Source organism: Camellia sinensis, chromosome 4, assembly GCF_055761805.1.
Source record: "Camellia sinensis isolate YWXY chromosome 4, ASM5576180v1, whole genome shotgun sequence".
Classification (NCBI taxonomy): domain Eukaryota; kingdom Viridiplantae; phylum Streptophyta; class Magnoliopsida; order Ericales; family Theaceae; genus Camellia; species Camellia sinensis.
This window is the reverse complement of record NC_138964.1, coordinates 37,804,401-37,814,499: the sequence shown is the minus strand read 5'-3', so window position 1 is coordinate 37,814,499 and position 10,099 is coordinate 37,804,401.

Here is a 10,099-nt window from a genome sequence, read left to right as displayed (position 1 = left end):
ACCCATTATATATCATTAACATGCATTATTTAAAGAAGACATTTTATTAATTCATTCATCAGAGTATTACTAAATAATCGAATAAAATGCCCTACAGGCTTACATCTTTCCAAGCCAACACTTGGATACAAAAATACGAGTTCTAACTCAATACAAGAAAAGCCCTAGGCTTGAGTGTTTACATGTACTAACAAATAAAAGCAAACAACAGAAAAAAAAAAAAAGTCTTCAGAATCCAAGTCCTTCCAAGCTAAGTCCTTGGAGGTAGCTTATCCCCTGAACCTGAAAATGATGTTCCCATAAAGGGTGAGCCACAACCCAGTAGAAATATACTAAACCACATATAAGTAATGAATAAAGCAATAGCATTCAACAGATGGTTAACCAGGATAATCAATTACTTCATTTTACAGTCTCGTGACACTATTGTCTAAGATACGTTTTACTTCCCAGTTTTATCAACATGGCTCAGAACCTGGCCAAACTTACAACAGTGAATTACATATATCGTATTCACATCCTTCCAATATCAACAAACAAATGAGACTCAAGCTCAAATAAATCAAAACACTTCATACTTCCAGATTGATACACATTTTAGTGCTGTATCAATAAAACACTTCTATATAAATGAGCACACATAAAAGTGATGCTAATGGAGTCCATCCCCTATCTCCTCCCAAACAAAATCCGGTTTAGAGGTCCATCCCCTATCTTCCCCTAAATCGTGGAGTACATCCCCTATCTCCTCCCACACACAAAACAATGTATGCAAATGCAATGCTCAATCAATACACGTATTTTCTATCAATACAACAGTCAAAATTTATGACTTAACCAATGTGATTAGTTTCAGTTATTCCTAATCCACATGCAATGTCTACAACAATCACGACTATCCTCCACCGATAGCCCAAAACAGTTATTTCTAAACTGAAAATAACTATGTAAACAATTCAATAGACAAATGATATCAATTACCCAATTACGCCATTTAATCAATGAATTCCCCAATTCCATGAATTTAACCCTCTTTTCCCAATTCCATGAATTACTTATACAAATTAATTCAATAATACAACTAGGGTTTTTCCCAAAATTTACCAAAGTATCCCCAACATATCAAAATACCAAAACTTAGAACAAAACCTATAAAATGGAGTAGGAAATCCCTACCTCAGAGAAAACAACCCAAATGGTGAAGACAGAGATGAGTGCCCAAAGACCAAAATGCTCCAAATTGCCAAATGTTCAGATTAAATGAAAGCTCTCGACTCCCTCTATCTTTTTAATAAAGCAACTAGGGTTGAAACACTCTCTAAACAGATCAAACCTAAGAGAGAAGGTGAGTAGGGAGAGAGAGAGGTCGAACCTAGGGTTTGGAATCAAAAGAATATGAAAAAGACTGATCAAATCCCGCTGCTGTGTATTTAAACTGGACAGGCTCGCTCGAGCGAAGACTTGGTCGCTCGAGCCACCAGACACAGAGAATCTACGCTCGAGCCAAGGAAGCCTTGCTCGAGCCAACAACCCAAAAGCTCGCTCGAGCGAAAGAAAGCTCGATCGAGCGAAGAACTCAAACCCTCAGGTCTGAAACCAGACTCACGCTCGAGCGAAGGAACTATTGCTCGAGCGAAGAACAAACTAACTCGCTCGAGCGAAGAAAAGCTCGCTCGAGCCAAGAATGCAAAGCTACAGGTCCAACCCAGACGCAAACTCTCACTCGAGCTACCAAACCGCGGCTCGAGCGAATAACCAAAACAATATCTCGCTCGAGCGACAAACTCCTCGCTCGAGCGAATAACCAAAATTCTGGACAGCAACACTTGGTTTCTAAACCCAACCAACCTGAACAAACCTGCCCAACACATCCTATAATTCCAAATGAGAAAATAAGGAACAACAACAACAACAATTATACAATGACAAAATCTACGGAACAGTCCGGATACAATAATCAAATGGGAAAAGACCTGGGTCGCTATAGTTATAACTAATTGAGACCTCATACTTGTCTTTCATTTCTTTCACAACATCCACTGGACGAGTTAAAGGTTTTGCACTTACCTCTTCAAGTATCAGCCCAGAAACCAAGCTGGAAGTCATCCTCGAATGTTTACTCGTACGAACCGCCACACCACACGTATGTTCATTGTTCAAAGTCCTTATGTAGAAGAACCCATTTGTTTTTTCAACAGAAGCATGTACACGCCACATACATCCCCTTGATTCCTTATATGCACATTCTGCCGTAACCCTCAGCTTGTCATTTTTAACATACGTAAACTGAAAACCAACCTCAATAGCATACTTGCATAAAAAAGTACGGAACTCAACCACACCACCCTCAAACTTTTGTCCAACACTCGTAATATTATTCCGCCAACTAGCCGACAATGACACCTTTTCTTGGTGAGAACAAAACTTAGAGAGTGAATTCCTTTCAACATCCACCAGCCTATCACACTCACCATCCACAACATCTACCCAATTAGACCCCACTTCATCCTCTTCATCAGAAGTACTACATCTACTAACTGAAACATCAACTATATCAACACTGCGTGCACAAACAACCCTCAACATATTCAGAAAATCAATATTATTTCGAACCATACAATTCGGATGGCCCAAAATAGAATATGAAATACACATAGTCTCAGGTTTCAAATTCTCCCATGTTTTACACAAAATGCCAACCAATTCCTCAAAATTCAATTCGCATGAAACATTAATGACAATAGTATCATTCCCATATTTGCACAGCAACAACACTGCACTGTCCATTGAAACTGAAACAAAAAACAACAAAGAAAATCACAGAAACACTTCACAATAACAACATAAATGTACAGAGAAATTTCTAAAAATCATAATTTTCTCTGAACTTAAAATAAAACTCCAAAGACATCTACAAACTGATATTCACCTTCAAGATGATAAAAAACAAAATCACAGAAACTTAATGAATCACAGAGAAATTTACTGCTAACAATTAAACACAATTATAGAAAAAAAATCACATAGAATACAAGTCCAGAGAAATACTTTTCTCTGAACTACAAACTGAAAGTGAGTAACAAAGTTACAATTTTCTCTGAACTACAAATACAAGTATAGAGAAATTTATGAACTTACATTCACTTTCTCATATTCTATCTCCATTGCAAACTTCTAATAATATGTCCATATGCACTTATAATTTCCTCTGGACTACACAAACAATAGTGCAGAAAATGAAATTTCTCTGGTTTGAAAAAACATAGAACACAACTATAATTCATCAGCATGTTGATAAAAAACAGAGCACCAAAAATGAACTCTAAACATCAAAATCACCTACACTGTCAACACTATCTGAAATTGATCAAAAAAACAAAGAATGAAAAATTAATTCCAAAAATAAAAATCAACTCTATCAAGCTGGCCTCTCTGTAAACAAAAATCAAAATACATTTGGAATCTAAATCGAAAACAAACCAAATTCAACTCAACTCAAAAACCTACGCGATCAACACACTGTCAACACTCTTTCAAATTGATTAAAAAACAAATAATAAAAAATTAATTCCAAAAATAAAAATCAACTCTATCAAGCTGGCCTCTCTCTACACAAAAATTCAAAACAAATATCAAAATGCATGTGCTATCTCCATCGAAAACAAACCTGATTCAACTCCACTGAAAATCTACGCGATCAATACACTATCACACCACTGAAATCTCCGACGAAATCTCCAACAAAATCTACACGATCGTAGCAATCTTTCTCGTCAACTCCACTGAAATCTCCGACGAAATCTCCACCATAAAATCTCCACTGAAATCTCCGACGAAAACTCCGACAAAATCTCCCCTTCAAATTCGGTTTCCAAAATGTATCAGTTAAGTCAACCATATAATATTCAAACAAATTTATGTTATAAAGGAAGGGTAATTTAGGTACTTTATAACCTAAAATAAATTTGAGGGACCTTAGCCATCAAAACATATTATAAAGGACCTCTCCTCATATCAAAAGTAGAGGAGGGACCTTAGGCCAATTTTCCCTTGTACTAATTGATCCCTTGGAGTTGGAGTAACTAACCTATGATGATGATACTAACTAGCAGGGGCGGAGGGATGTGGAGACCAGGGGGTCACGTGTCTCCCTGACTACTTCTTCTTCTTCACATTTTTTTTTTTTTTTTTTTTTTTTTTTGGAGCTTACACCTCTTATATACACAATACTAAGCCTCCGTTTGGGAAGTGGGTTGGCTTTTTGACTTTTTGACTTTTTTGGCTATTTTAGTCTGGGCTTAAAAGTTTGGTTTGGGAAGGGCTTTTTGGCTTTTTGACTTTTTTGAGTTTTTTTGTGAGAGAAGAATGTAATAATTATGGTTTGGATGTGATGTTTTGTTTGTTATGGCTAAAATAGCCTATTTTATTTTTTATGGCTAAAATAACCAAAAAAACCTGCAAACTCACTTGCCAAACACAGCTTAAGCAGCCCATTTGGCAGCACACTTTCACTTACTGACACGCACACATGCACCTTATTTCTAAACAGACTCTCACACACACACACACACACACACACACACCTAAACACACCTTCAATTCAATTAATTATTTTTTATTTTTTTATCCATGGAAAAACGGTAGCAAGTTTTTTTTTTTTAATTTATTTTTTTTATCTCTCTTTGTTACTTTACAATTTATCAATTCACGATTTATCAGATTAAGATCACACAATACAGATTTAGAATCGCACTACAATCTTGATATTTTCTCTTTATTATTTACAGGTAACTTTATTTATGATTTTTTATTTTTAAATAAAAATTATGAGTATCAATTTATAGTTATTTGTTAAGTTTTGATTTGTAAAAAATTTTAATTTGTTATTATTTATGTTAAAATATGAGATTTTGATATGTTAAAATTATGAATCTTAATTGATGGTAATTTAGGCCAAGTTTGGGAAGTCCCAAATGATCCATCTTTTTATCTTTTTTTCATCACATCACCTCTCTACTTTTCTGCAAATCTTTTCGTAAAAAGATAAAAAGTACATTTATTTAGGTCATCCCAAACAACCCTTAAAAGTAGGGATTTTGGTTTGTTGTTGTTTGTGCTAAAATTATGGATTTGATTTGTGCTACAATTAAAAATACTCCATCCGTTTCAAAATATTAGTCACTTATTCCATTTTTCATTGTCTTAAAATATTAGTTCCTTTTCAAAAATCAATTTGTAGAGTAGTTTATGAGATAAAAAGTACGAAAACTTGTTTGGTTTGCCTTTTTTTTAGAAATGGTTTTGAAAAATTGTTTTGGGGAGAGAGTTTTAAAAAAAGTAATTGATTTGATGTGTATGAGAGAGAGTGATTTTGGAAAGTATGTAACCAAACAAAATTTTGAGATTTTTTTTGAAAAAATTTGTTTGGTTTGATTATTCTTGAAAATTTGTTCGTAGATAATTTTTTTCAAAATTTTTTCTGAAAAACAAACCAAACAAGGCCAATATAAATTTTTTATTTTCCCTTTCTTTTAAAATTCATTAACAACATAAAAAATACAATTATGACATTGATATTCCTCAAAAAATGTACTATCAAATGATAAGTTTGGAAAATCAATTTTTTTAAAGTGCAATAATTGTACTACCAAAAAAAATTGAATTTCTCAAACGGGACCATTATTTTGGGACGGATGGAATATTAATTTCTAGTATTTTTTATTTAAATTAGGGACTTTCATTTGTTATAATATTGGTATATTAGAAATTTTATTTGTTGTGATTTGCGCTAAATTCAAATTTTTTGATTTGTATTAAAATTTGAGATTTTCATTTGTGGGGGATTTGTGATTTTGATTATGAATTTTTATTTTTTAAAACAATCGTGGAGAAATATTTCAAAAGAAAATTAAAGTTGGAATCATCTCTTCCTTGAGAAGAAATTATAATTATTCTTCCACAAAACAAAGTCGCATAAAAATTTTGAGATTATAATTAATAGGTGTCCCTCCTACATTAAATTTCTGGCTCCGCCACAGCTAACTACTAACTAAAATAATTAGCATACCTCCTTTCAAAGTGCAATCAATTTTATCCAAGCCCAATTTATATGTAAAATGTTATTTGTGAAGGTAGAAAATTAATGCATTATTCTTTTTTCAAAAATTAAAAATTTTGATTATATCATGGGGCTTATTATAGGAATTTTTTTTTAAGGTCCTTGATATTAAAATTTTATAAGATAAATGACATATAATATTTTCATAGTAGTTAAAGTCCCTTAACATTTTTACAAATAAAATTCGATTTAGAAAAATTTCGTCAAACTTAGAGAAATTTTAGCCTCGACATGGAGAAATTTCAATTTTCACAGAGAAATTTCTAATTTCACAAAGAAATTTTATTGAGGGACCTTAACTAATAGAAAAAATCTTGGACCTCTCATATTATACAAAGTTGAAGAGAGATATTTTACTAATTTTTCCCTTATTACATCTTTTTCAAAACTTAGAAAAAATAATGCAATTTATTAATAAAAAAAAGGGAAAAAAAATCTAAGGTAGAAAACAAAACTTGAAGCATACAAGAAGATCAAGGCAAGAAAGGCTAGTGGGATTCATGGGCAATGCGTTCACGTGGATGAAAAAGGTGATTTTTGCTTTGTTCTCTGCTTGATAGCCATCTACGGTTGGTGTTGTTTATAGAAATTCTTATAATTTAACCACAAAAAAAAAAAAAATTATCTTAAAGTATTTGGTATATTTTTTATTTATATTTATATAAATAGTTTAATGGGTTAATTATTATTTCTATTTGTAAAATATAAATCTTATGCCATTTTAATTTTTAGTGTTTAAATTGTATCAATTTTGTCCATAATAAAGGATTGAGTTTTTGTATCATTTTAAACTCTTATCTATTTGTCCCAATTAGACATTAGTTGTTTTGAGTTCAACCGTTGTAACGCCCCAGAAATATATACACAAACCCATCTCATAAGCGGAAATATAAAGGAATTAACATGCTTTCATTCATCAAAGTTTAATATACATGAAAGACAGATACAAGAAGGAATGAAAGTTACACAGATATTTATTGGCCTTAATGGCTTACATATTTCCAAGTCGCTGCTTGGTTCTAACAAAAATGAACCTAGCTCAACGCAAACTTAAGTCCTTGGCTATACAAAATAGATACAACAAAATAGAACCTCTTGCTCCAAATCCCTTCAATCTACTACCTTGGCGGAGGCATATCACCAATACCTGAAAATGATTTTTTCCTAAATAGGATGAGCCAAAACCCAATAGAAACAATTTAACACAATATATGAGTTTTAATAAATATATAAATAAAGTGTGCACATACAATGCTCGTAGTAAAATCATTCAAGTTTTACAAAATCATAATATGCCAAGTTTTATATACCAATTCTTGTTATCTCAATTTCATTCACGTCAATTTATTTCATCTCAACTCATGAGCAAATTTCATTATATTTTCAAGATTGCCCAACTAAGACTACAACTCAGTGATTCTCTAATCAACACAACAAACATTTCAATTTGCCATTTTACGAAAATTTCGTCATTGAGAATCGGCACCAATGTATATATGTGGTTTCTAGACTTTCACCCTGAACACACAGGCCAACTTAATTCAATGGAGTCCATTCCCTTTCTCTTCCCAAACATGGAGTACATACCCTTTCTCTTCATAAATATCATACATATACAATGTATTTAAAACACAGTCGTATTCAATGATAACTAACAAGAGATTAGTTTCAATTCACCTAATCCTCATGCAATTTTTAAAACAATTATAACTATCCTCCACCGATAGCCCAATACAAATATTTCTAAACAGATATTCAATCTCAAGACAGATAATTATTCAAATTTTCATTGGTGAGTGATAATACATATCCTTCTCCACCGTTTATGTTAACATTCATTCAATTTCACATTTTCGATCCCAAATCCATTTATTTATACAAAATAAATTTTTGAAACATTTTAGGGCAAACTCCCTCATTAAAAAAAAAAGAAAAGAAATCAGATTAAATAAAAAAATATATTTTAACTAATAAAAATAAAAAAATATATAATTCAAGTTGCTCTAAGGCTTACTTTAGAAAGTACTAAATAAATTTTTTTTTTTGTTTATTACGAAATATATATAAAATAAAGAGGTAATATAACATAAATAAATTAATAAATTGAATTATAAGTCACTTCTCAAAATAGAGATAAATATATAAAACCAACAAGACACAAAAAAAAAAATAATAATAATAATTAATTAATACGGGGGGAGAAGACTTGGATTTGGCATAACGTGAATTTCGCATCACGTTTACGTCTATTAATATTTTTTTCATTCATTGTGCGATCATATTTGGAAAGCTAGTTATTATTATTATTATTATTATTATTATTATTATTATTATTATTATTATTTTGTTAAATAATTAAAAAAATTAAAAAGAAAATGTTGGAGATCTATAATTAAATCCATATGATTCTACTTTAATGATGTGAAATGATAGGTGTCAACTTTGGATTGATCACATCTTTAATTATGTAGATTTTATTTTGTTATCACATCATTAATAAAGATATAATTAAAAATGATGAAATTTCTAATTATTTAGATTTTCTAATTTTTTTAAAAGAAATTAAACTTCTAGATTCAGTTTGATAAAACGAACTAAAAAAGCATAATTTTTTAAAAACATCTAATAAGTAATCTTTTTAAATTTCTCAAAAAAAAAAAAAAAAAAACTTTAGATTCATCAATTAGAACTGCAAATACCAAATTGACACAAGTAATAAATTATAGAATTTATGAGTGCAGAGTTGATGGACTATTTTTCCCTTTAATTTTAGTTCAAATACTAAAAAGGAGTTATTAATTGGATTGAATAGTCTAAATTTAAAATTTTCAAAAATAAAATTGATATATTTAAGATTACAAATATTAAATCAACACAAGAGGGCAAACTAGAGAATTATAAGTAAATAAGATTCCTTTCTCCTAATATTTCTTATGGACAATGATAGAGACCACTAAAGGTGGTGCTCTAAAGCAACACTAATGATGTGACATTTAGTTTTTTTTTTTAAAAAAAGAAAAAACCAGACACAACAGACAGTGGATGGGGCCCACTGCTACATCATTAGTGGTAGCATTAATTACTTACTCATTTTCCGCCTCTTCAATATGGGGTATGCTATCACGGTTAGCCTTGCACTAGGGTCACTAATGCTTGCCTTAGGTTTCAAATATGTTCTTCTAGAGGCGAATATATTCCAAGAAAATGCGACACAAGCACAAGATTTAGAGGCCATTCGATGTGTGGCATTCCAAAATAGAAAAAAAAAAAGGGAACATAAGTGCATGTTCGTTCATACATATATGTTAAACTGCTAGTATATATTGACTTTATTCTTTTACTTTTTTGAAAATGCAAATATTCATATGGCCAAATTTTTTATTATTGAAAGTGTAGAACTAAGTGAAAGTCAAGAAATAAAAATCTTGAATCTAGTTATTTGCCAATTAAATTACCAAAGCCTAATAACTACCAAACCTTGATTATGACTAATAGGATCCAAGGGTCAAGGGAGTTGGTTATCTACTAAAACGATGGTGACCACTACTAAAAAAAACAGATAAAGATTACATTTTTTTTTTGTGTAATGTATGTTATTTAATCACACCTTTTAAGTTTTATTGAAGTGTGATCTTTGGGAGTGTGATTAAAAGAGGTCATTTTTAATCACACCTTTTAAGTGTGATTAAAAATATTTAGATCACACCTTTTAAGTGTAATTAAAAATATTTAGATCACACCTTTTAAGTGTGATTAATAACATTTAGATCACACATTTTCAGCGTGATTAAAAATATTTAAATCACACATTTTCAGTGTGATTAATAACATTTAGATCACACTTTTTAAGTGTGATTAATAACATTTAGATCACATCTTTTAAGTGTAATTAATAACTAATAAAACCTATTATAATAAACATTTAGATCACAGATTTTAAATGTGATTAATGTCTAATAAAATTTGTAATTAATATTGATT